Source organism: Ursus americanus, chromosome X (genome assembly GCF_024610735.1).
Source record: "Ursus americanus isolate L20-20 chromosome X, mUrsAme1.1.p, whole genome shotgun sequence".
Classification (NCBI taxonomy): Eukaryota; Metazoa; Chordata; class Mammalia; order Carnivora; family Ursidae; genus Ursus; species Ursus americanus.
The window spans coordinates 54,937,613-54,964,782 of NC_142164.1; the positions used below are offsets into that span (position 1 = coordinate 54,937,613).

The 27,170-nt window shown below is 38.5% G+C and overlaps 1 long non-coding RNA gene across 1 annotated transcript in view; it reads right to left on the reverse strand.

The window, feature by feature from the left end:
- LOC148106913 (uncharacterized) overlaps positions 1-27,170 on the reverse strand; it is an 83,171-nt gene that overhangs the window by 20,950 nt on the left and 35,051 nt on the right. Inside the window, exon 2 of the long non-coding RNA XR_015723309.1 lies at positions 381-544. This is a non-coding gene — a long non-coding RNA (uncharacterized LOC148106913). The remainder of the gene's footprint in view (positions 1-380; positions 545-27,170) is intronic.

Here is a 27,170-nt window from a genome sequence, read left to right on the forward strand (position 1 = left end):
TCTCCATGAATGCTGCCTCTCAGGGACAAGCTCCAAGGAGAGTGAATAATATCCCCTCTGTGTGCCCCAGGTGTTCTTTACATTGCTGTTTCCATGCTATCTGTCCCCAGTTTGTTTGCCTGCCTTCTATCCAGGAGTAGGGCAGTGCCCTCAGGGTTCTATCCCAGCCAAGTCCAAAGATCTTTAAAACTCCAGGCTTTAAGTCCCACCTGTTGCAAGAACTCATGAAAATCAGCCCCTCTTGTTTTCCCAGCCAATGGCTTTGGGATGATGTTCTCCTTGTGCCTCTCTCTCTAACCTTTCTCCATGACCATGGCTCCCTCCACTCTGCAGTATCCACAATCCATTTATCCCCCAAACAATGTCTCTGCACTTCCTACCTTCTTTGATGTGGTTTCTTCTCTTTCTTTAGTTGTGGAGTTTCTTCTTTCAGTCTCCAGGTTGATTTCTGTCGTATTTAGAATGATTTGATAGTTATCTAGTTGTGTTTATGCGACAAGATGAGCCTAGGGTCCTCTTGCTCCTCCACCATCTTCTCTCCCTTCTACAAAATTAAGCATGTGAAAGTTTTTAGTAAAGCTTGTTCTTATTTTGAGCAAAGTCACACATATGCATATGTACACTTGCAGAAACACATATACACATTTAGGTGATTGTGTTGGAAGCTCCATTAAAAATGCAGCACCTCCTTTGGGTTCTATTTAGTACCACAAAACAATACCCTGAGATATTGTAGACCAGAAAGAGTGAATGAATTTGCAAAAGGTACACATTTTACAACTGTTGAGTAATTTAAATCCTGAGGGAATCTGACTCATGTTACTCACAGTTTATTTCATTGATACTACACTTAATAAAGACACCATATATATGCACTTTTTATATGGACAACACTGACTTCATGTAATTTTTTAAATAATGGAAATTTGCCATATGTATTACCTAAATATGATGTCATATCTGTGAAAAAAATACACAAAAACAGATTTAAAAAAAATCATTTTCAGATCATATGTCCTCATTTTTAGATCAGCAAATATAATTACTATTCATGTATCACCTCTTGTGTTAAGGAAATTCCTCCATGAGTCAGTGATTAATAAGAGAACACAATTCCCCATGTTGTACTTTTCATCATCATGACATGTATTTTGTAACTGGAATTTTGTACCTCTTAATCCCATTCTTTTATTTTAGCCACCCCTCCCACCCTTTCTCCTCTTGCAACCACAAGTTTGTTCTCTGTATTTATAGGATTCCATCTCTGTTTTTGTTTGTTTCTTCATTTGTCTCATTTTAAAGATCCTGCATATATGTGAAATCATATGGCATTTGTCTTTCTCTGTCTGACTTATTTCACTTGGCATAATGGCTTCTAAGTCCATCCATGTTGTTACAAATGGTGAGATCTCATTCTGTTTTATGGCTGAGTAATATTCTTGTGTGTGTGTGTGTGTGTGTGTGTGTGTGTGTGTGTGTGTGGTGTAGCATCTTCTTTATCCATTTATCTATCAATGAACACAGGTTCCTTCCCTAAGGTAAATAATAATTGTAAACATTGCTGAAATAAACATAAGGGTGCATGTGTCATTTTGAAATAATACTTTCATTTTATTTGGGTAAATACCCAGTGGTAGAATTACTGGATCATATGGTGTTCTTATTTTTAATTTTTGAGGAACCTCAATACTATTTGCCCCAATTGCATCAATTTATATTCCCACCAAAATTGCCTGAGGATTAATGGCAAAGTTCTATTATCATGCCTTTTTTAATCCATGTGCTTTCTTTGGGTGATCATATCTACTCCTAGGGTTTGAGTACAAGCTCTACATTATTTACCTTCTCAGAGACTCAACTGCCTCATTTTAAAATGGGAATAATAGGAGAGGAGAAAGATGGTGGAGGAATAGTGGACCCTGGTTTCATCTGGTCCCTACAAGTCATCTAGATAGCTATCAAATCATTCTGAACACCTGTGAACTCAAACAGAAATCTAAGAAAAGAATAGCTGCAGTTCTACAAATAGAAAAGTGACCACTTTTTACAAGGTAGGAGGTGTGGAGAAGTGAATCTGAGGCGATATATCAGCAGGTAAAACCAGGAAGAAGGACCTCCATAAGCTGGTTACTGGGAAGTGATATAGCAGCAGAGTGTAAATTTGAGATGTTAGAAATCTGCTCTGGTGGGGGACATCCTTGCCTGAAAGGTGCTCAGGTGATAAGCGGGGCAGAATCCTAGTTGGGACAGTGAGGTCTCAGGATCCCTGGGGTCACAGAAAGAATGGGGGTGGTTGAATATGGCAGAGTTCCCAAGCATTGAAGCAAGGAATTTGGCTGCAAACGGCAAGACCAGAAGTGGACTTTCAGCATGGTGTTGCCATTAACCATGAACTGAGGCACAATCAGGTGACTGCTTTCTGAGCAAGGGCTCAGCAGAATGCAGAACAGTGGTGAGAACCCAGTCCCTACCCTGGAAGGAAGGGCATGGGTGTCTATCCAGGACTCTGTAAAGTTTGGAAAATAGAAATGGGGTCACATGCCTGAGATAAAAATGCTCACCCCAGGCTAGGTGAACACAGAAAGCAGACAGAAACCGGGGAGACAAGAGTGACTGCTTTACTGTGAGGGCTTACTGAAGAGTGGGGGATACAAATTTTCAGCTCTGGGGCTGAAGATCAGGGCAATGGCACTGTTATTTTCATCCTCTAAATAGGCGTGGAAAGCCTTTGGGAAAAAAGCCACATAGAGCCATCTGGAGCCCCTTACCCTAAGCCCAGCCCCTTGGCAAGGGCAATGAAACTCAGTACAGGAAAAGACACCTAAGAATCAGTGCAATGAACCCCTTCCTCAGAAGACCAGCAGGAATATCTAGCTAATACCAAGTTCACCAATTAACATAGAACTGAGAAACTCCAGTGCTAGGGGAAAATATTTGAATTTGAGTTTTTTTCTCATGATTCCTTAGTCTTTCAGTTTAAAATTTCTTTTCCTCTTTTTTCTGTTTTTATTTTTCAACTAGTTTCTTTTTTAAAATTTTTTATTATGTTATGTTAGACACCATACAGTACATCCTTAGTTTTTGATGTAGTGTACCATGGTTCATTGTTTGTGTATAACACCCAGTGTGACATGCACTATGTGCCACCCTTAATACCCATCACTGGCCTATCCCATTCCCCACCCCCCTCCCCTCCAAAGCCTGCAGTTTGTTTCCCAGAGTCTATAATTTCTTGTGCTTCATTCCCCCTTCTATTTACCTCCACTTCATTCTTCCCTTCCTTCTCCTACCGACCTCCCAGCTATTTCTTATGTTCCACAAATGAGTGAAACCATATGATAGTCTTTCTCTGCTTGACTTATTTCACTTAGCATTATCTCCTCCAGTCCCGTCCATGTTGCTGCAAATGTTGGGTAATCGTTCTTTCTGATGGCTGAGTAATATTCCATTGTATATATGGACCACATCTTCTTTATCCATTTGTCTGTTGAAGCTATTGTTAGCTATTGTGGACAATGCTGCTATGAACATTGGGGTGCATAAGGCCCTTCTCTTCACTACGTCTGTATCTTTGGGGTAAATACCCAGTAGTGCAATGGCTGGATCAAAGGGTAGCTCTATTTTTAACTTTTTAAGGGACCTCCACACTGCTTTCCAAAGTGGATGTACCAACTTCCTTCCCATCAACAGTGTAAGAGGGATCCCCTTCCTCCACATCATCTCCAGCATTTGTTGCTTCTTGCCTTGTCCATTTTTGCCATTCTACCTGGCATAAGGTGGTATCTCAAAATGGTTTTGATTTGAATTTCACTGATGGCTAATGATTTTGAACATTTTTTCATGTGTCTATTAGCCATTTGTATTTCTTCTTTGGAAAAGTCTCTGTTCATATCTTCTGCCCATTTTTTAATTTCATTATTTGTTTCTCGCATATTGAGTTTGAGAAGTTCTTTGTAGATCTTGGATACCAGTCTTTTATCTGTAGTGTCATTTGCAAATATCTTCTCCCATTCCGTGGGCTGCCTCTTAGTTTTTTGGACTGTTTCCTTGGCTGTGCAAAACGTTTTCAACTTGCTGAAGTCCCGTAAGTTCACTTTTCTTTTGTTTCTCTTGCTTTTGGAGATGTGTCATGAAAGAATTTGCTGTGGCCGATGTCAAAAAGGTTACAGCCTATGTTCTTCTCCATGATTTTGATGAAATTCTGTCTCACATCGAGGTCTTTCCTCCATTTGGAGTTTATCTTTGTGTATGGTGTGAGAGAGTGGTCAAGTTTCATTCTTTTGCATGTAGCTGTCCAATTTTCCCAGCACCATTTATTGAAGAGACTGTCTTTTTTATACCGGATGTTTTTTCCTGCTTTGTCAAAGATTAGTTGCCTATAGAGCTGAGGGTCCATTTCTGGAGTCTCTATTCTGTGCCGTTGGTCTATATGTCTGTTTTTGTGCCAGTACCATACTGTCTTTGTGATCACAGCTTTGTAGTACAGCTTGAAATCCGGCAACATGATGCCCCCAGCTTTGTTTTTCCTTTTCAACATTTCCTTGGCAATTTGGGGCCTTTTCTGGTTCCACACAAATTTAAGGGCTGATTGTTCCACCTCTTTGAAAAATGTCATTGTTATTTTGATTGGGGTGGCATTGAAAGTGTAGATTGCTCTGGGTACCACAGACATTTAACTATGTTTATTCTTCCGATCCATGAGCATGGAATATTTCCCCATCTTTTTGTGTCTTCTTCAATGTCTTTCAAGAGCGATCTGTAGTTTCTGGAATATAGATCCTTTACATCTCTGATTAAATTAATACCGAGGTATCATCTACAAAGAACTTCTCAAGCTCAATACATGAGAAACAAATAAACAAATCAAAAAATGGGCAGAAGATATGAACAGACACTTTTCCAATTCCACATTCCAAGACATACAAATGGCTAAAAGACACATGAAAAAATGTTCAAAATCATTAGCCATCAGGGAAATTCAAATCAAAACCACACTGAGATACCACCTTACACCAGTTAGAATGGCAAAAATTGACAAGGCAAGAAACAACAATTGTTGGAGAGGATGTGGAGAAAGGGGATCACTCCTACATTGTTGGTGGGAATGCAAGTTAGTACAGCCACTCTGGAAAACAGTGTGGAGGTCCCTTAAAAAGTTAAAAATTGAGCTACCATATGATCCAGCCATTGCACTACTGGGTGTTTACCCCAAAGATACAGACGTAGTGAAGAGAAGGGCCATATGCACCCCAATGTTCATAGCAGCCTTGTCCACAATAGCTAAATCGTGGAAGGAGCTGAGATGCCCTTCAACAGATGACTGGATTGAGAAGCTGTGGTCCATATATACAATGGAATATTACTCAGCTATGAAAAAGAACGAGTTCTCAACATTTGCTGCAACATGGACAGCACTGGAGGAGATAATGCTAAGTGAAATAAGTCAAGCAGAGAAAGACAATTATCATATGATTTCTCTCATCTATGGAACATAAGAACTAGGATGATCGGTAGGGGAAGAAAGGGATAAAGAAGGGGGAGTAATCAGAAGGGGGAATGAAACATGAGAGACTATGGACTATGAGAAACAAACTGAGGGCCTCAGAGGGGAGGGGGGTGGGGGATTGGGATAGACCAGTGATGGGTAGTAAGGAGGGCATGTATTGCATGGTGCACTGGGTGTTATACGCAACTAATGAAGCATTGAACTTTACATGGAAATCCGGGGATGTACTGTATGGTGACTAACACAATATAATAAAAAATCATTTTAAAAAAAAGAAGAAGAAGAAAAAATACCGAGATATCATATGATTTTTTGGCACTACTATAAATGGAATCAATTCCCTAATTTCCCTTTCTTCAGTCTCATTGTTCATGTATAGAAATGCAAGGGATTTCTGAGCACTGATTTTGTATCCTGCATCATTACTGAATTGTTGTATAAGTTCTAGTAATTTGTGTGTGGGGTCTTTTAGGTTTTCCATATAGAGTATCGTAGCATCTGAGAAGAAAGACAGTTTCACTTCTTCTTTGCCGATTTGAATACCTTTTATCCCTTTTTGTTGTCTGATTGCTGTTGCAAGGACTTCTAGTACTATGTTGAATAATAATGGTGAGAGTGGGCATCCTTGTTGTGTTCCTGATCTTAAGAGAAAGGCTGTCAGCTTTTCCCCATTGAGAATGATATTTGCTGTGGGCTTTTCATAGATGGTTTTTATGAAATTGAGGAATGCACCCTCTATCCCTACACTTTGAAGTGTTTTTTTTTAAAGATTTTATTTATTTATTTGACAGAGAGAGAGACAGCCAGCGAGAGAGGGAACACAAACAGGGGGAGTGGGAGAGGAAGAAGCAGTCTCCCAGCCTGGGAGCCTGATGTGGCGCTCGATCCCAGAACGCCAGGATCACGCCCTGAGCCAAAGGCAGATGCTTAACGACTGAGCCACCCAGGCGCCCCCACTCTGAAGTGTTTTAATCAGGAAAGGATGCTGTATTTTGTCAAATGCTTTTTCTGCATCAATTGAGAGGCTCATATGATTCTTGACTCTTTTCTTGTTGATGTGATCTATCACACTGATAGATTTGCGAATGTTGAACCACCCTTGCATCCCAGGGATGAATCCCACTTGGTCATGATGGATAATCCTTTTAATGTACTGTTGGATTCTATCAGCTAGGATCTTGTTGAGAATATTGGTGTCCATATTCATCAGGGATATCAGTCTGTAATTCCTGTCGATGGGGTCTTTGCCTGGTTTGGGGATCAAGGTAATACTGGCCTCATAGAAAGAGTTTGGGAGATTTCCTTCTGTTTCTACTTTTTGAAACAGCTTCAGGAGAATAGGTGTTATTTCTTCTTTGAATGTTTGGTAGAATTCCCTGGGGAATCTGCCAGGCCCTGGACTCTTGTTTTGGGGGAGGTTTTTTTTTTTTTTAATGATTTTATTTATTTATTTGACAGGATAGAGACAGCCAGCGAGAGAGGGAACACAAGCAGGGGGAGTGGGAGAGGAAGAAGCAGGCTCCTAGGGGAGGAGCCTGATGTGGGGCTCGATCCCCTAACGCCGGGATCACGCCTTGAGCCGAAGGCAGATGCTTAACCGCTGTGCCACCCAGGCGCTCCTTGGGGAGGTTTTTGATCACTGCTTCAATCTCTTCATAATTAATCAGTCTATTTAGATTAAGATAATCAGTTTCTTCCTGTTTCAGACTTGGTAGTTTATAGGTTTCCAGTAAGGCATTCATTTCCTCCAGGTTGTTTAATTTATTGGCATAATGCTGTTGATAAAAGTTTCTAATGATCCTTCCTATTTCATTGGTGCTGGTTGTGATGTCTCCCCTTTCATTAAAATTTTATTAATTTGGGTCCTTTCTCTATTCTTTTGAATAGTCTGGCCAGTGGCTCATCGATCTTATTTATTCTTTCAAAGAACCAGCTTCTAGTTCTGTTGATCTGCTCTACTATGCTCCTGGTTTCTAATTCACTGATCTGTGCTCTAATCTTGATCAACTGCTTTCTCATGCATGGGTTAGGCCTGTTCTTCTGTTCCAGCTCCAGCTTCTTAAGGTGAGGATATAAAAACTGCATTTTAGATTTTTCTATTCTTTTGAGTGAGGCTTGGATAGCTATGTGTTTTTCCCTTAGAATTGCCTTTGCCATGTCCCATAGGTTTTGGACCAATGTGTTTTCATTCTCATTGGTTTCTATAAATCACTTAAGCACATCTTTATTTCCCTGGTTTACCCAGTCATTCTTAAGCAGGATGGTTCTTAGTTTTCAAGTGTTTGAGTTTCTTCCACATTTTTCCTTGTGATTGAGTTCTAGTTTCAAAGCATTGTGGTCTGAGAATATGCAGGCAATAATCTCAGTCTTTGGTATCAGCTGAGACCTGTTTTGTGACCCAGTATATGGTCTATTCTGGAGAAAGTTCCATGAGGTTTCAAAAAGAATGAGTATTCTGTTGTTCTGGGGTGTAGTGTTCTGGATATATCTATGAGGTCCATCTGATCCAGTATATAGTTCAAACCTCTTGTTTCTTTGCTGATTTTCTGCTTAGGTGATCTGTCTATTGCTGAGAGGGGAGTGTTGAGGTCCCCTACTATTAACTTATTTTTATCTATATGTCTCTTTATTCTGGTTAAGAGTTGGCTTGTGTATCTAGCTGCTCCCCTGTTGGGGGCATAGATATTTATAATTGTCATATCCATTTGTTGGGTACATCCTTTAAGAATAATATAGTGTCCTTCTGTATCTCTAACTACAGTCTTTAGTTTAAAATCTAATGTTTCTGATAAGAGAATTGCTAACACAGCTTTCTTTTGAGGTCCGTTGGCATGAAAAATAGTTCTCCATCCCTTCGCTTTCAGTCTGGATGTATTTTTAGGTTCAAAATGAGTCTCTTGTAGACAGCATATGGATGGGTCATGTCTTTTGATCCAATCTGCAACCCTGCGGTTTTTTATGGGAGCATATAGGCCATTCACATTGAGAGTGATTATTGAGAGATATGATTTTAATGATGCCATATTGCCTGTGAAGTCTTTGTTTGTATAGATTGTAAATTTCTGTTCTGTATCACTCTTGGGGTCTTTTTACCTTTATAGAACTCCCCTTAATATTTCTTCTAGGGCTGGCTTGGTGGTCACATATTCCTTCAGTTTCTGCCGGTCTTGGAAGGTCCTTGTCTCTACATCCATTCTGAATTACAGCCTTGCTGGATAAAGGGTCCTTGGTTGTATGTTCTTCTTGCCAGCTTTTCCTGGATTGCCAGGTCTCTGTAGACAGGTCTCACATTATTCTGATGTTCATCCCTCTGTAGGTGAGGATTCTCTTCCCCCTGGCTGCTTTTTAGATTGTATCCTTGGATCTAATATTTGTGAATTGTACTATTATGTGACGTGGTGTAGGTCTGTTGTCATTGATCTTGGGAGGGGTCCTCTCTGCCTCTTGGACATGAATGCTTGTTTCCTTTGCTAGATTAGAGAAGTTCTCAGCTACAATTTGTTCAAATATCTCTTCTAGACCTCTCTTTCTCCACCCCCTCGTGGATGCCGATGATTCTGACATTGGAACTTTTCATTGAGTCAGTAATCTCCCATAATCTACATTCTTGAGATTGGATTTTTTTTGAGCCAAGGTCCCATTTTTTCCTTCTTTTCTGTCCCATCTTCCAATTCACTAATTTATTCTTCTGCCTCATTTATCCTGGCCATCCAAGCATCCAGTTTAGACTGCATTTGATTCATAGCATTTTTAATTTCTGCCTGATTCGCTCTCATTTCCCCCCTTAGAGATTCCATATTCTTGTTAATATTTTCGTTAATAATTTTTGAAGCCTACACATCATCTTGACCATTGTTACTCTGAACTCCATTTCTTCCAATTGGTTGTTTCCGTATCTATCAGTTCTGTGGCAGAAGCTACAGTCTCTGTCTCCTCTCTTTGCTGGAGATTCCTCCTCCTTGTCATTCTGATGAGGAGAGGTTGCGGGGATGCACACACCCCAAGTTATTGACCAGGATCCAGGCAATGTGCATTTGTTTTATAGGGTCCTTAGGGATGCGGGCTTCTTGATTTTTCAGCCTGCCTTCTGGGGTGGGGGGCTCCCACACTGATACTCAGGCAACCCGATTTGGGTAGAGTTGCCTTGTCCCCTGTGAGAGGGGGTGGGGATGGGCACAATATGATACGGTATTTCCAGGGTTTTTTTCTCTGGTGGTTTTCCCTGGCGGTTTTCTGTGACTCTTCTGAGAGTCAGAGCAGCAGTGGCCCTATCCTAGCCTCTGTCTCAGAACAGAGAGATCGCTGTCTGCTCTCCACTGAGCTCTCCTGGCCTGTTTAACTCTGTTTCTGTTGGTGCTGCTAAAAACCCCACAGTGTCCCAGGTTGTGTGCCCCACAGCCACTCTCCCAGCCCTCACTCCCAGGGCTGGCACGTCCCTGTCCTTTGTGCTTCTAACACTGCCAGCCGCCCTTCATTCCTGCGCAAGGTCCCAAGCTCCCTGTTTCAGCATGGTTCATGCGCTCAGAGGTCCGGTTTTCAGTCTGGTGGCGCACGCGCTCCCAAGCAGCAGATTTCAGTCTAGTTCGAGTGTGTGCTCCAGAGCTCCCAGTTTTCAGTCTGGTCACAGGAGCGCTCCCGAGCTCCTGGTTTCAGTCTGGTTCGGGTGAGCTCTCCGGAGCTCGTTTTCAGTCTGGTCGTGCACACGTTCCCGGGCTCCAGTCTCAGTCTGCCTTCTCATGGGTACTGGTCCTCAAATCCATCCCACTCCCCAGTGCAGGTGGCTACTTCTTCCAGTGCCTAAGCATGGCGGCTACCTCCCCCTTCTGTTTATCTACCAATATCTGTGCACAGATTCACTGCTCCCCACTTCATACCTCAGTACTCAGTGCCAGAGATGTTTGTTTGTAGAGATCCAGATGTATCTTCCTATATCTCGGGCTGATTTTGTAGGTGTTCAGGATGATCTGGTAGATATCCAGCTCGATTCAGGGGACCTGCTGAAAAAAGGTCCCTTACTCCTCCGCCATCTATTTTCTCCCCTGAACTAGTTTCTTATTTCATAAACTCTTTTTGTAAGACTTTGTCATTTTTCATTTTTACATTTATATTATATATATATAGTCTTCATTTATGGCTTCCTTTCATTGAATTCAATTTTATGATATCTATATCTATATCTATCTATATACATACAATTTTGGGATCTAATTTCAACTAACAAAGAGGCCACAATACACCCTGTATTATTCTGTTCTGTCCACCTGCTTGATTATATTCTCTCTTTTTTTCCTTTTTTTCCTTTTTGGTCTCTGACCTCTTCCAATTTGTTTGGTGTAGATTTTGCTGGGGTCGGGGTTGATAAGTTTATATTTTTTTGCTCCTCGATCTAGTCCTGTCTGAATAAAATGAAAAGATGTAAAAAACAACCTCAGAAAAAAGAACAAGATACGGTACTACCAGAGATTAATCAATATAGATCTAAGTAAGATGACGGAGCTATAATTCAGAATGATTATAAGGATACTAACTGGGCTTGAAATAAACATAAAATACACTAGATAATCCCCTTGTGAAGAAATAAAAGAACTAAAATCTAATAAGGTCAAAATCAAAAAGGGTATTCCTGAGATGCAATAAAAAATGGAGATTTTGGGATGCCTCAATGGCTCAGTAGGTCAAGCATCTGCCTTTGGCTCAAGTCATGATCCCAGGGTTCTGGGATCCAGGTCTGCATTGGGCTCCTTGCTCAGCAGGGAGTCTGCTTCTCCCTCTGCCTGCCACTCCCCTAGTTCATGCTCTCCCTTCCTCTCTCTCACCCTGACAAATAAATAATAAATAAATAAATCTTTAAAAAACGGAGGTTCTAACTACTATGATAAATGAGGCAAACAGAGAATCAGGGATATAGAAGATAAAATGAAGGACAAGAAAGAAACTGAGGAAAAGATAGATAAACAATTACTGGATCATGAGGGGAGGATTTGAAAGATTAACTATACCAGACTGCAAAATAATGTTAGAAAAACTGGGGTCCCAGAGGAGGAGGAGAGAAAGAGAGGCAGAAGGTATATTTCAGTAAATCATAGCTGAAAATTTCCCTAACCTGGGGAAGGAAACAGGCATTCAAGTCCAGGAGGCACTGAGAATCCCCCTTGAAATCAATAAAAATGGGTCAATACCTTAACATATTATAGTGAAAATTGCAAATTTCAGAGACAAAGAGAAAATCCTGAAATAAGCTTTGGACAAGAGGTCTGTAAACTACAAGGGTAGGAATATTAGACTGGCAGCAGACATATCCACAGAGACCTGGCAGGCCAGAAAGGATTGGCTTGATATATTCAGGGTGCTAAATGAGAAAAACATACAGCAAAGAATACTTGATCCAGCAAGGCTGACACTCAGAATAAAAGGAGAGATAAAGAGCTTCCAGAGGAAACAAAAACTAAAAGAATTTGTGATCACTAGCCCAGCCCTGCAAGAAATATTAAAGGGGATCCTTTTGGCAAAGAGAAAGCCCAAAGAACAAAAAATGAGAAAGAGACAGAGACTGTCTACAGAAACAGTGACTTTACAGATAACACAATGACACTAAATAAACATCTTTCAAAAGTTACTCTGAATGTAAAAGAGCAAATGCCCCAATCAAAAGACACAGGGTATCAGATTGGATAAAAAAGCAGGATGCAACCATATGCTGTCTGCAAGACATTTATTCATTTTAAAACCAAACACACCTCCCAGATTGAAAGTGAGGGGTTGAGAACCACTTATCAGGCTAATGAACATCAAAAGAAAGCTGGGGTAGCAATCCATATATCAGACAAATTAGATTTTAAACCAAAGACTGTAATAAGAGATGAAGAACGTCACTATATCATAATTAAAGGGAATATCCAACAAGAAGGTCTAAGAATTATAAATATTTATGTGCCTACCATGGGAGCAGCCAATTATATAAATCAATTAATAACAAAATTAAAGAAACACATTGATAATAATACAATAATAGTAGGGGACATTAACAGCCCCCTCACTGCAATGGACAGATCATCTAAGCAGAAGATCAACAAGGAAACAAGGGATTTGAATGATACACTGGACTGGATGGACTTCACAGATATATTCAGACCATTCCATCCTAAAGCAGCAGAATACATATTCTTCTCATGCACAGGGAACATTCTCCAGAATAGACCACATACTGGGTCACAAATCAGGTCTCAACTGGTACCAAAAGGTTGAAATTATTCCATGCATATTTTCAGACCACAATGCTTTAAAACTTGCACTCAGTCACAAGAAGAAATATGAAATAAATGCATGGAGTTTAAAGAGCATCCCACCAAAGAATGAAGGGGTCAACCAGAAAATGAAAGAAGAATTTAAAACCTTCATGGAAACAAATGAAAATGAAAACACAACTGTTCAAAACCTTTGGAATGCAGCAAAGGTGGTCCTAAGAGGCAAGTACACAGCAATACAAGCCTTTCTCAAGAAACAAGAAATGTCTCAAATATACAGCCTAACCATACACATAAAGGAGCTGGAGAAAGAACAGCAAATAAAGTCTAAACAAAGCAGGAGATGAGAAATAATAAAGATCAGAGCAGAAATCAATAAAATAGGGAATGAACTAACAGTAGAAAAGATCAACAAAATTAGGAGCTAGTTCTTTAAAGAATTAATAAGATCAATAAACCCCAAGAAGGAAGGAAGATGGTGGAGGAGTAAAGGACCCCATTTCAACCAGTCCCCTGAATATACCTGGATATATAACAAGCCATTCTAAACATCCACAAAATCCACCTGAGATATAAGTATTTCTGGATCTCTACAGAGTATCTCTGGTGGTCTCGAGGTATGATGGGCAGAGCCATGATTCTGCAGGCAGATATTGGAAGATAAACAGAAGGGGGAAGGAGCCACCATAAGCTGGCACCAGGAAGGTCATATAACACCAGAGGGCAAAAGTGTCCTGAGCTGGGACTGGGCAAAGACTTGCAGACTGGTAGCAGTTGGGAAAGAACTTTAGTGCAGCTCCCAGACAGGATCCAGGAGCTGCAGATGTGTGCACAAACTGGGCGTGGCTGGCGGTTTTAAAAGCACAAAGGGCAGAGATGTGCTGGCCCTAGGATCAACATCTGGGAGTGTTGCTTTTGGGCGCACAACCGAGGAGACTGTAGTTTTTTAGCAGTGAAGACAGAAATGGAGACTGTGTGGTCTGGAGAAGTAGGTGAAGAGCAGACTGTGATTTCATTGTTCTGAGACAGAGGTTTAGATGTGGTCACTTCTGTTCTGACTCTCCAAAGAGACACAGAAAGCCACCAGGGAAAGCTGCCAGAGAACAAAAGCTCCCCAAAACCAGTTTTCACTAAGTCCATCCCCCCACAGGGAGCAGGGAAACTTTGTCCAAACAGGGTTCCCTGAATATCAGCGTTGCAGGCCCCTCCCCTAGAAGACAGGCTTGAAGAACAAGAAGCCCACATCCTTAAGGTCCCTATAAAACAGGTGCATCTTTCTTGGGTCCTGGTCAATAATTTGGACTCTGTATGGTCCCTCAACACCCCCCCCCTCGGCAGAATGACTAACAAGAGGAACCCCCAACAAAGAAAAGAATCAGACACTGTGGCCACTGTCACAGACCTAATGGATATGGATATAAGCAGGATGTCAGAAATAGACTTCAGAGTAGCAATTATGAAGTCAATATCTAGGGTTGAGAAAAATATTAGCAACAATATAGAATCTCTAAGGGAAGAAATGATATCTAATCAGGCTGAACTTAAGAATGCTGTGAATGAGATGCAGTCTAAACAGGACACTCTGACTGCCAGGTTAAACGAAACAGAAGAACAAATTAGTGAGCTAGAAGATAAGATGACAGAAAAGAAGGAAACTGAGGAGGCCTGGGAAAAACAGCGTAACGCCCAAGAGATCAGACTGAGAGAGATTAATGACACTATGAAAAGTTTCAGTGTCAGAATTATTGGGATCCCTGATAGGGTGGAGAGAGAGAGGTCTAGAAGATATATTTGAGCAAATAGTAGCTGAGAACTTCCCCAATCTGGAGAAGGAAACAAGCATTTGTGTCCAAGAGGCAGAAAGGACCCCTCCCAAGATCAATGAGAATAGACCAACACCACAAGATATAATAGTAAAATTCAAAATCGTAGATACAAGAAAAAAAATCCTGAAAGCAGATAGGAGGAAGAGATCTCCTATGCACAGAGGGAGGAACATCAGAACTGTGTCAGGCCTGTCCACAGAAACCTGGCAAGCAAGAAAGGGCTGGCAAGACATGTCAGGGTAATAAATGAGAAGAACATGCAGCCAAGGATACTGTATCCAGCAAGGCTGTCATTCAGAATGGATGGAGAGACAAAGAGCTTCCAAGATGGGCAGAAACTGAAGGAATGTGTGACCACCAAGCCAGCCCTCCAAGAAATAATAAGGGGGATTCTATAAAAGTGAAAAGACCCTGAGAGTAGTATAGACCAGAAATTTATAGAGACAATCTATAGAAACAAAGACTTCACAGGTGACATGATGATCAAAAAAAATCATATCTTTTGATACTCACTCTCAGATTGAACAGCCTAAATGCTCCCATGAAATGGCATACCGTTGCAGATTGGATAAAAAGACCTGACCCCTCCATATGCTCTCTACAAGAGACTCAGTTTGAACCTACAGATACATCCAGAGTGAAAGTGAGGGGATGGAGAACCATTTTTTGTGCCAATTGACCTCAAAAGAAAGCTGGGGTAGCAATTCTCATATCATATCAGACAAATTAAATTCTAAGCTAAAGACTGTAGTTAGAGATACAGAAGGACACTATATCATTCTTAAAGGGGTTATCCAACAAGAAGTTCTAACAGTTGTAAATATCTATGTCTCCACATGGGAAGCACCAACTACATAAGCCAGATGAAAACCAAAATAAAGAAACATATTGATTATTTTCAAACTCCTTCTATGAAGCCGGCATTACCTTCATGCAAAACCAGGCAAACACCTATTCAAAAAGGAGAATTACAGACCAATATCCCTGATGAATATGTACGCCAAAATTCTCAACAGGATCTTAGTCAATAGGATCCAACAGTACATTAAAAGGATCACCACCACAACCAGGTGGGATTTATTCCTGAGATGCAAGGGTGATTCAACATTTGCAAATGAATCCATGTGATCAATAAAGGAAAAGACAGGAATGATATGATCCTCTCAATTGATGAAGAAAAAGCATTTGACAAAATACAGCATCTTTTCCTGATTAAAACTCTTCAGATTCTAGGGAAAGAGGGTACATTCCTCAATATCATAAAAACCATCTATGAAAAACCCACAGAGAATATCATTCTCAATGGGGAAAAGCTGAGAACTTTTCCCTTAAGATCAGGAACATGACAAGGATGCCCACTCTCGCCATTATTATTCAACATAGTACTAGAAGTCCTTGCAACAGCAATCAGACAACAAAAAGGGATAAAAGGTATTCAAATTGGCAAAGAAGAAGTCAAACTCTCTCTCTTTGCAGATGACATGTTACTTTATGTGGAAAATCCAAAAGACTACACCCCCACATTACTGGAACATGTACAGCAATTCAGTAATATGGCAGGATACAAAATCAATGCACAGAAATCAATTGCTTTTCTATACACTAACAATGTAACTGTAGAAAGAGAAATTAGGGAATCAATTCCATTTATAATAGCACCAAAAACCATAAGATATGTTAGAATAAACCTAACAAAAGAGGTAAAGGATCTGTACTCTAGAAACTACAGAACACTGATGAAAGACATTGAAGAAGACACAAAAAGATGGAAAAAAATTCCATGCTCATGGATTGGAAGAATAATCATTGTTAAAATGGCTATGCTGTTCGGAGCAATCTATATTTTCAATGCCATCCCAATCAAAATATCAAGGGTATTTTTCAAAGAGCTGGAATGAAAAAATTCTAAAATTTGTATGGAACCAAGGAAGACCCCAAATCGCCAAGGAAATGTTGAGAAAGAAAAAGAAAGCTGGGAGCATTGTGTTGCCTGATTTTAAGCTATATTACAAGACTGTGATTACCAAGACAGCATGGTAGCAGCATGAAAACAGACATATAGATCAATGGAACAGCACAGAAAGTCCAGAAATGGACCCTTAACTCTATAGTCAAATAATCTCTGAGAAATCAGGGAAAAAATGTCCAATGGAAAAAAGACAGTCCCTTCAATAAATGGTGCTGGGAAAACTGGACAGCTACATACAGTAGAATGAAACTCAACCATTCTCTTACACCATACACAAAGATAAACTCTAAATGGATGAAAAACCTCAATGTAAGACAGAAATCCATGAAAATTCTAGAGGAGAACATAAGCAATAACCTATTTGGCGTTTGTCCACAACAACTTCTTTCAAGACATGTCTCGAAAGGCAAGGGAAACAAAAGCAAAAATGAACTTTTGGGATTTCATCAAGATAAAAAGCTTCTGCACAGCAAAGCCAGCAGTCAACAAAACTAAGAAGCAACCCACGGAATGGGAGAAGATATTTGCAAATGACACTACAGATAAAGAGCTGTTATCCAAGATCAATAATGAGCTTCTGAAACTCAACACCCAAAAAACAAATAATCAAGTCAAAAATGGGCAGAAGACATGAATTAAAGGGGGGTAAACAGAAGGCGGAAGGAACCATGAGAGACTGTGGACTCTGTGAAACAAACTCAGGGCTTCAGAAGGGAGGGGTTGGGAGATTGGGATAGGCTAGTGATGGGTATTAAGGAGGGCACATATTGCATGGGGCACTGGGTGTTATACACATATAATGAATCATGGAACATTGCATCAATAACTGGTGATGTACTGTATGGTGACTAACATAACAAAATAAAAATTATATTTTAAAAAAAGAAGACATGAACAGACACTTTTCCAAGGAAGACATATGAATGGCTAACAGACACATAAAAAAAGGTTCAATATCATTAGCCATCAGGGAAATTCAAATCAAAACCACACTGAGATACCACCTTACACCAGTTAGAATTGCAAAAATTAGTAAGGCAGGAAACAGCAAATGGTTTAGAGGATATGGGGAAAAGGGAACCCTCTGACACTGTTGGGGGGAATGCAAGTTGGTACAGCCACTTTGGAAAACAGTATGGAGGTTCCTGAAAAGGTTAAAAGTTGAGCTACCCTATGACCCAGCAATTGCACTACTGGGTATTTACCCCAAAGATACAGATGTACTGAAAAGAAGAGGCACATGCACCCCAGTGTTCATAGCAGCAATGTCCACAATAGCCAAACAGTGGAAGGAGCCGAGATGCCCTTCAACAGATGAATGGATAAAGAAGATGTGGTTCATATATACAATGGAATATTACTCAGCCATCAGAAAGGATGAATACCCACCATTTGTATCGACATGGATGGAACTGGAGGGGATTATGCTAAGCAAATTAAGTCAAGCAGAGAAACAATCATATGGTTTCACTCATATGTGGAACATAAGGAAAAGCATGGAGGACATCAGGAGAAGGAAGGGAAAAATGAAGAGGGGGGAATCAGAGGGAGAAAGAAACCATGAGAGACTATGGACTCTGGGAAACAAACTGAGGGTTTCAGAGAGGAGGGCATTGGGGGTATGGGCTAACCAGGTGATGGGTATTAAGGGGTGTATGTATTGCAATGAGCACTGGCTGTTATACACAACTAATGAATCATTGAATGCTACATCAAAAACTAATGAAGTACTGTATGGTGACTAAAGTAACATAATAATAATTTTTAAAAGATCAATAAATCCCTAGCCAGTCTTAACAAAAAGAAAGGAGAAAAGACTCAAATTAATGAAATCATGAATAAAACAGGAGAGATCATGAACAACATGAAGGAAATACAATTTTGAGAACATATTATGAGCAACTTATGCCAACAAATTAGGCAATCTAGAAGAAACGGATGCATTCCTAGAAACATATAAACTACCAAAACTGAAACAGGAAGAAATGGAAAACCTGAACAGACCCATAACCAGCAAGCAAATTGGAGCAATAATCAAAAACCTCCAAACAAACAAGAGTCTGGGGTCGAATCACTTCACAGGATATTCTACCAAACATTTAAAGAAGAACTAATACCTATTCTGAAGCTGTTTGAAAAGGTAAAAATGGAAGGAAAACTTTCAAACTCTTCCTATGAGACCATGATTACCTTGATCCCAAAACTGGAAAATGAACCACCAAACAGGATATTACAGACCAATTTTCCTGATGAACATGGATGGAATAATTTTCACCAACATACTAGCCAATAGGATTCAACAGTACATTAAAAGGATTATTCCCCAGGACCACATAGGATTTTTTTGGGGGGGGCTGCAAGGTTAGTTCAACATCTACAAATCAATGTGATACACTACGTTAATAAAGAAGGGACAAGAACCATATGATCCCCTCAATACATGCAGAAAAAGCATTGGACGAAGTACAGTAAAGAGTTTTATTCAAGAAAGGATGTTATACTTCATCCAATGCTTTTTCTGTATCTACTGACAGAATCATAAGGTTCTTATCCTTTCTTTTATTAATGTAGTGTATCAAAATGTTTGAGTTGTGGATGTGGAGCCAAACTTGCAGCCCAGGAATAAATCCCACTTGTTCTTGGTGAATAATCCTTTTAATATACTGTTGGATCCTATTCCTTAGCATTTTGGTGAGAATTATTCCAACCATGTTGATCAGGGATATTTGTCTGTAATTCTCCTTTTTGGTGAGGTCTTTGTCTGGTTTTGGGATCAAGGAAATGCTGGCCTCATAAAATGAGTTTGGGAGTTTTCCTTCCATTTCTATTTTTTGGAACAGTTCCAGAGGAACAGGTATTAGTTCTTCTTTAAATGGTTGAATTCTTTATAGGTTATTGGTCTGTTCAGGTTTTCTATTTCTTCCCATTTCAGTTTTGGTAGTTTATGTGTTTCTAGGAATGCATCCATTTCTTTTAAATTGCCTAATTTGTTGACATATAGTTGCTCATAATATGTTCTTAAAATTGTTTGTTCTTTCATGTTGTTCATGATCTCTCCTTTTTCATTCATGATTTTATTAATTTGGGTCCTTTTTCTTTTCTTTTGGATAAGTCTGGCTAAGGGTTTATTGATCTTATTCTTTAAAGAACCAGCTCTTAATTTTGTTGATCTGTTCATGTTTAATTAGCTGACATATCATTTGTTTTTGATGTAGTGTTCAACAATTCATTAGTTGTGGATAACACCCAGTGCCTATCAGCACACGTGCCGTCGATCTATTCTACTCTCACATTTTCTTTCTATTTCATTGATTTATGCTCTAATCTTTATTATTTATCACATCCTGCTTGGTTTAGGCTTTATTTGCTGTTTCCTCTCCATCTCCTTTATGTGTATGGTTAGGTCGCGTATTTGAGACATTTCCTGTTTTTTGAGAAAGGATTGTACTGCTATGTACTTCCCTTCCCTCTTACAGCCTTTGTTGTATCCCAACATTTTGAACAGTTGTGCTTTCATTTTCATGTGTTTCCATGAAGGTTTTAAAATCTTCTGTAATTTCCTGGTTGACCCATTCATTCCTTGTTATGATATTGTTTTAACACCATGCATTTCCTCTTGTGATTGAGTTTAAGTTTTAAAGCATTGTGGTCTGAAAATATGCAGGGTATAATTTCAATCTTTCGGTACCAGTTGAGACCTGATTTGTGACTCAGTATGTGATCTATTCTGGAGAATGTTCCATGTGCATGAGAAGAATATGTATTCTGCTGCTTTAGGATGGAATGGTCTGAATATATCTGTGAAGTCCATCTGGTCCAGTGTGTCATTCAAATCCCTTTTTTCCTTTTTGATCTTCTGCTTAGATGATCTTTCCCCTGCAGTGTGGAGTGTGTTAAAGTACGCTGCTATTATTATATTATTATCCATGTGTTTCTTTAATTTTGTTATCAATTGGCTTATATAATTGCCTTCTTCAAAGTTAGGACCATTAATGATTTGTTATAGTTAGATATACCCTTTACGTATGATACAGTGTCCCTCTTCATTCCTTACTATATTCTTTGGTTTAAAATCTAATTTGTCTGATATAATGATTGCTACTCCAGCTTTCTCTTGATGGCCATTAGCATAAGTGGTTCTCCATCCCCTCACTTTCAATCTGGAGGTGTCTTTGGGTTTAAAAGTTGTCTCTTCTTGACAACATATGGTTAGGTTTTGCTTTTTTATCCAATCTGATACCCTGTGTCATTCGTACCATTTAGCCCATTTACATTCAGAGTAACTATTGAAAGATATTTATTTAGTGCCATTGTATTACCTGAAAAGTCACTGTTTCTATATATTGTCTCTGTTCCTTTCTGATCTGTGTTACTTTTGGGCTCTCTCTTCACTTAAAGGATTCCCTTTAATATTTCTTGCAGAGCTGGTTTAGTGGTCACAGATTATTTTAGTTTCTGTTTGTTCTGGAAGCTCTTTATCTCTCCTTACATTCTGAATGTCAGCCTTGATGGATAAAGTATTCCTGGCTGCATCTTTTTCTCATTTATTACCCTGAATATATCATGCCAGTCCTTTCTGGTCTGCCAGGTCTCTGTGGATATGTCTGTCCTCCCAAGTCTTTGTGGATAGGTCTGCTACCTCTTTACCTCTGTAGGTTAAGGACCTCCTGTCCTGAGCTACTTTCTGGATTTTCTCTTTGTCTCTGAAATTTGCAATCTTCATTATTACATATTGACATGTTGACCTAGTTTTACTGATTTTGAGGGGGGTTCTCTGTGCCTCCTGGATTTATTTGAATGCCTGTTTCCTTCCCCATGTTAAGGAAGTCCTCAGCTATGATTTGCTCAAACATACCTTCTGTTTCTCTCACTCTTTCCTCTTCCTCCAGGACCCTAATTATTCTAATATTGTTTTGCTTTAGGGTATCACTGGTTTTCCAATGCCTTCTCTCATGATCCTGTAGTTGTTTATCTCTATTTTCCTCAGCTTCTTTGTTCTCCATCATTTTAATTTCTATATCACTGATTGTCTCTTCTGCCTCATTTACACTAGCAGTTAGAGCCTCCATTTCTTATTGCATCTCAGTAATACCTTTTTGATTTGAACCTGATTGGGTTTTAGTTCTTTTATTTCTTTGGAAAGGGATTCTCTAGTGTCTTCTGTGGTTTTTTTTTTTTTTTACACCCAGATAGTATCTTTATAATCGTTATTCTGAATTATAGCTCTGACATCTTACTTAGATCCATATTGATTATGGATCTGGCAGTTAGTCTCTGGCAGTTAGTATTGCTTCTTGTTCTTTTTTCTGGGTATATGCAGGGTATAATTTGTCATGTTGTCCAGGGAAGAATAGGTGAAGGAGAGAACAAAATACAAAAATATCAGCCCTGACCCCAGCAAAATATACACTAAATAAATCAGAAGAGGTCAGAAACCAAGAAAGTACAAAAAGGGGAAAAAAGGAACATAATCAAACAGATGGACAGAACAGAATAATATGCTAGGTTCTGGGTGTATTTTGGCCTCTTTGTTAGAAGAAACTAGATCCCAAATTGTATAGCAAGAAAAATATATACAGAAATAAAATTGAACACAATGAAAGGAAGCCAAAAATAAATGAAGGATGTATATAAAATGTAAATGTGAAAATGAAAATTAGAAAAGACTAAAAAAGGAGTTAATAAAATAAGAAAGTAGTTTTAAAGGAAAAACAGAAAAAAGAAAAAAGAAATTTTAAACTGAAAGAGTAAAGAATCATGAGAAAAAACTCCTTGAATTCAATACAGGTTTCCTTTAACACTGGAGTTTTTCAGTTCTGAGTTAATTGGTTAACTTGATATTAGCTGAATGTTCTGCTGGCCTTCTGGAGGAGGGGCCTGTTGCACTGATTCTCAGGTGTTTTTTCCCAGGCTGAGTTCCATCACCCTTTTTAGTGGGGTCTTTGTCTGGTTTTGGAATCAACGTAATGCTGGTCTGGTAGAATGAGTTTGGAGGTTTTCCTTCTATTTCTAACTTTTTGGAACAGTTTGAGAAGAATAGGTATTACCTGTTCTTTAAATGTGTGGTAGAATTCCCCTGTGAAGCCATCTGACCCTGCACTTTTGTTTGTTGTGAAATTTTTTATTACTGCTTCAATTTCTCCACTGGTTACGGGTTTGTTCAAATTTTCTATTTCTTTCTGTTTCAGATTTGGTAGTTTATATGTTTCTAGGGAATGCATGCATTATTTTCAGATTGCCCAATTTTTGTCATATAATTTTTCATAATATTCTCTTATAATTGTTTGCATTTCTATGGTGTTGGTTGTGATCTCTTCTCTCTCATTTGTGATTTTATTTATTAGGATCCTCTCTCTTTTATTTTTGATAGGTCTGGCTAAGATTTTATCAATTTTATTAATTTTTCCAAAGAACCCACTCTTAGTTTCATTGATCTGTTCCACTGGGTTTTTCTGTTTCTTTGTTTTCATATCATTTATTTCTGCTCCAAACTTTATTATTTATCTTCTTCTGCTGGATTGAGACTTCATTTGCTGTTACTTTTCTAGCTTATTTAGGTGGAAGGTTAGGCAGTTTGAGATTTTTCTTGCTTCTTGATGTAGGCCTGTTGTGTTATATACTTCCATCTTATGACTGCTTTTGTTTTATCCCAAAGGTCTTGGACCATCATGTTTTCATTCTCATTTGTTTCCATGTATTTTTTATTTCTTCTTAAATTTCCTGGTAGACCCATTCATTCTTTAGTATTATATCCTTTTACTTCCATTTTTTTTTTGTCCTTCAATTTTTTTCTTGTGGTTGACTTCAAGTTTCATAGCATTGTGGTCAGAAAAGATGCATGATATGATCTTGATCTTTTTGTATTTGTTGAAGCCTGATTTTTGACCCAGTATGTGATCTATTCTGGAGAATGTTCCATGTACACTGGAGAAGAATGTGTATGCTGCTCCTTCAGATGAAACGTTCTGAATATATCTGTTAAGTCTGTCTGGTCCAGTGTGTCATTGAAAGCCATTGTTTCCTTGTTGACTTTCTGCCTACATGATCTGTCCATTGATGTAAATGGGGTGTTAAAGTCCTCCACTATTATTGTAGTATTATTAATTAATTCCTTTATTTTTGTTATTGTTTTGTATATTTGGGTGCTCCCATGTTGGGGGCGTAAATATTTACAATTGTTAGATCTTGTTGGCTAGTCCCCTTTATTATGATATAGTGCCATTCTTCATCTCTTCTTACATGATTTGGTTTAAAATCCAGTTTGTCTAATATAAGTATTGCTACTACAGCTTTCTCTTGATATCCTTTTGCATGATATATATTTCTCCATCCCCTCACATTCAATCTGCAGGTGTCCTTAGGTGTAAAATTAGTTTCTTGTAGGCAATATATAGATGGGTCTTGTTTTTTATCCATTCTGACACCACGTCTTTTAACTAGAGTGTTTAGTCAATTTACATTTGGAGTAATTATTGATAGACATGCGTTTGGTGCCATTTTATTTCTTGTTTTGTCATTGTTTCAGTAGATTTTCTCTGTTGCTTTCTAGTCTTTGTTACTTTTTGTCTTTCCTTCCCTCTCAAAATGTCCCCTTTAATATTTGTAGTAGGGGTGGTTTAGTGGTCATGAACATCTTTAGTTTTTGTTTGTCTAGGAAACACTTTATTTATCCTTCTATTCTGAATAATAGCCTTACTGGATAGTGCATTCTTGGTTGCAGATTTTCCCTTTCAGTAGGTTGAATATATCATGCCACTCCCTATGGCTTGGCAAGTTTCTGTGGAGATATCTGTACCTAGCCTAAAGGGTCTTCCTTTGTAAGTTAGGGTTTGCTTTGTCTTGTTGCTTTTATCATTTTTTCTTTATTGCTGTATTTTGCAAATTTAATTGCAATATGTCTTGGTGTAGGCCTGGTTTTGTTGATTTTGATGGGAGTTCTCTGTGCCTCCTGGATCTGTATGTCTGTTTCCTTCTCCAGATTTGGGAAGTTTTTAGCTATTTTTTCCTCAAATAAACTTTTTGTCCCCCTTTTTCTCTCTCATTCTTCTGGATTCCTATGATATGAATATTATTACATTTGCTGAAGTCACTAAGTTCCCTAGGTCTACTTTTGTGATCCATCATTCTTCTTTCTCTATTGTGTTCAGCTTCATTATTTTCCATTATTATTTTGTAGCTATTATTCCCTCAAGTAACTTTTCTGCCCCCCTTCTCGCTCTTCTCTTCTTCTTTGGGACTCTTATAATACAAATGTTATTACATTTGATGGAGTTATTGAGCTCCCTAGTTATATTCTCCTGTTCCATAACTGTTTTTTATTTTGTTTGGTTTTATTATTTTTCATTATTTTGTCTTGTATATCATGTATTTATTCCTCTGCTTCTTCCATCCTGTTTTTGTTGCATCTAGTCTGTTTTGAATCTCAGTTATTACATTTTTCATTTCTGCCTGATTTTTTAAACTATTTTATCTCTGTGGTAAGGGCCTCCTTGAAGTCTTTTATTCTTTTGTCAAGCCCAGTGAATATCCTTATGATTGTTGCTTTAAATTCTCCATCAGGTATATTACCTCAGAGAATGCTACCTCTCTAGGACAAGCTCCAAGAAGTATGAATAATCTTTCCCCTGTGTACCCCAGGCATTCCCCATGTCCCTGTTTCCACACCATCTTCCCCCTGGGTTGTTTGCTTGCCTGCTCTCCAAAAGTAGGACAGTGCCCTTAAGGCTGTATCCCAGCCAATCCTGCTGACTTTTAAATCTCTAGTCTTCAGAGAGCCTGCATGGTTCAGTTGGTTAAGCATCTGACTCTTGATTTCAGCCTGGGTCATGATCTCAGTGTCATGAGATCAAACCCCATGTCAAACCACATGTCAAACCCCACATCAAATCCTGGTTAAACCCCTGTTGGCCTCCATGCTGGGCATGGAGCATACTTAAGATTCTCTTTCTCTTTCTCCCTCTGCCCCTCCCCACCCCCGCTCACATGTGCTCCCTCTCAAACAAATATTTTTTAAATATCTTTAAAAAATGAAGTGTTCAACTCAATGTTTTTAGTATATTCACAGAGTTGTGCAACCTTTAATGTAATTAATTGTAGAACATTTTTGTCACCCCTAGAAGAAACTCCGTACACTCTGGCAGTCATTCATCATTTCTCCCAAATGCTGTCCTTCCAATCTCTGCTGTATGCAACCATCAATCTACTTTCTAACTATATAGATTTGCTTATTCTATATATTTCACATAAATGGAATCATATAATATGTAATCCTTTGTAACTGGCTTTTTTCACTTAGCACAATGTTTTCAGGGGTCATCCATTTTGTAGCATTTATCAGTATTACTTTCCTCTTTTTTTTTTTTTTGTTACCAACTAACATTCCATTCTGTGGATATATGCATTTTGCTTATCTATTCATTAATTGATGGACATTTGAGTTATTTCTACTTTTTGGCTATTATGAATAATGCTGTTATAAACAACAGTGTAAAGTTTTTTATTGGATATAATATTTGAATTATTTTATGTAAATACCAAAGTGGAATTGCAGGTCATATGATAACTCTAAGTTTACCTTTTTTCTGGAACTATCACACTGTTTTACAAAGTGGCTGCACCATTTTACATTCCTGCCAGCAGTGTTACAAGGTTATAGTTTCTCCACATCATCACTGACACTTATTATTATCTATCTTTTCTATTATAGCCATCCTAGTGGGTATGAAACAGAATCTCATTTTCATTTCCCCGATGGCTAATAATGTTGAACAACCTTTCATATGCTTATTGACTATTTGCATATATTCTTTAGAGAAATGTCTATTCAGAAACTTTGCCAAATTTTTAATTAGATTATTTATCTTTTTATTTTTGAGTTGTAGGTGCTTTTTGTATATTCTAGATAACAAGTCCCTTGTAAGACATGACTTACCAAAATTTTCTGACCTGTCTTTTTACTTTCTTAATGGTGTCCTTTGAAGCACAAAGGTTTAAATTTTAGTGATTTCCAATTTATCTGTTTTTTCTTTTATGAGTTGTGCTTTTGTAGTTATATGTATTAAATCGTTGTTTAAACCAGCGAGGAAGCTTTATACCAGTATTCTTCTAGGAGTTTTATAGTTTCAGCTCTTACTTTTAGGTCCTTGATCTATTCTGAGTTAATTATTGTAATGTGGCATAAGTATCCAAATTCCATTATTTTGCATATGAACATCCAGTTGTCACAGCACAATTTTTGAGAAGGCTATTCTTTCCCTCACTGAATTTTATTGGTGCTCTTATCAAAACCAAACAGATTTTAATGTGAAAGTTTATTTCCGAACTCTTAATTCTGTTCCATTCATCTGTATGTTTATCTTTATATCAGTACTTCACCATCTTTTTTTTTTGAAAAGTTTTTTTTGAAGTCTCAGTACTCTAACTTTGTTCTTTTTCAAGATTACTTTGCCTATTCTGGTTCCCTTGCATTTTCACATTTCATATTTTAGGGTCGGAATGTCCTTTTCTGCAAAAAAAGAAAAAGGCAGTTGGAATTTTGATAGAACTTGTACTGACTCTCTATATCAATTTGGGGAGTTTTGCCATCTTAATATTAAGTCTTTCAATCCATGAACATTGGATAACTT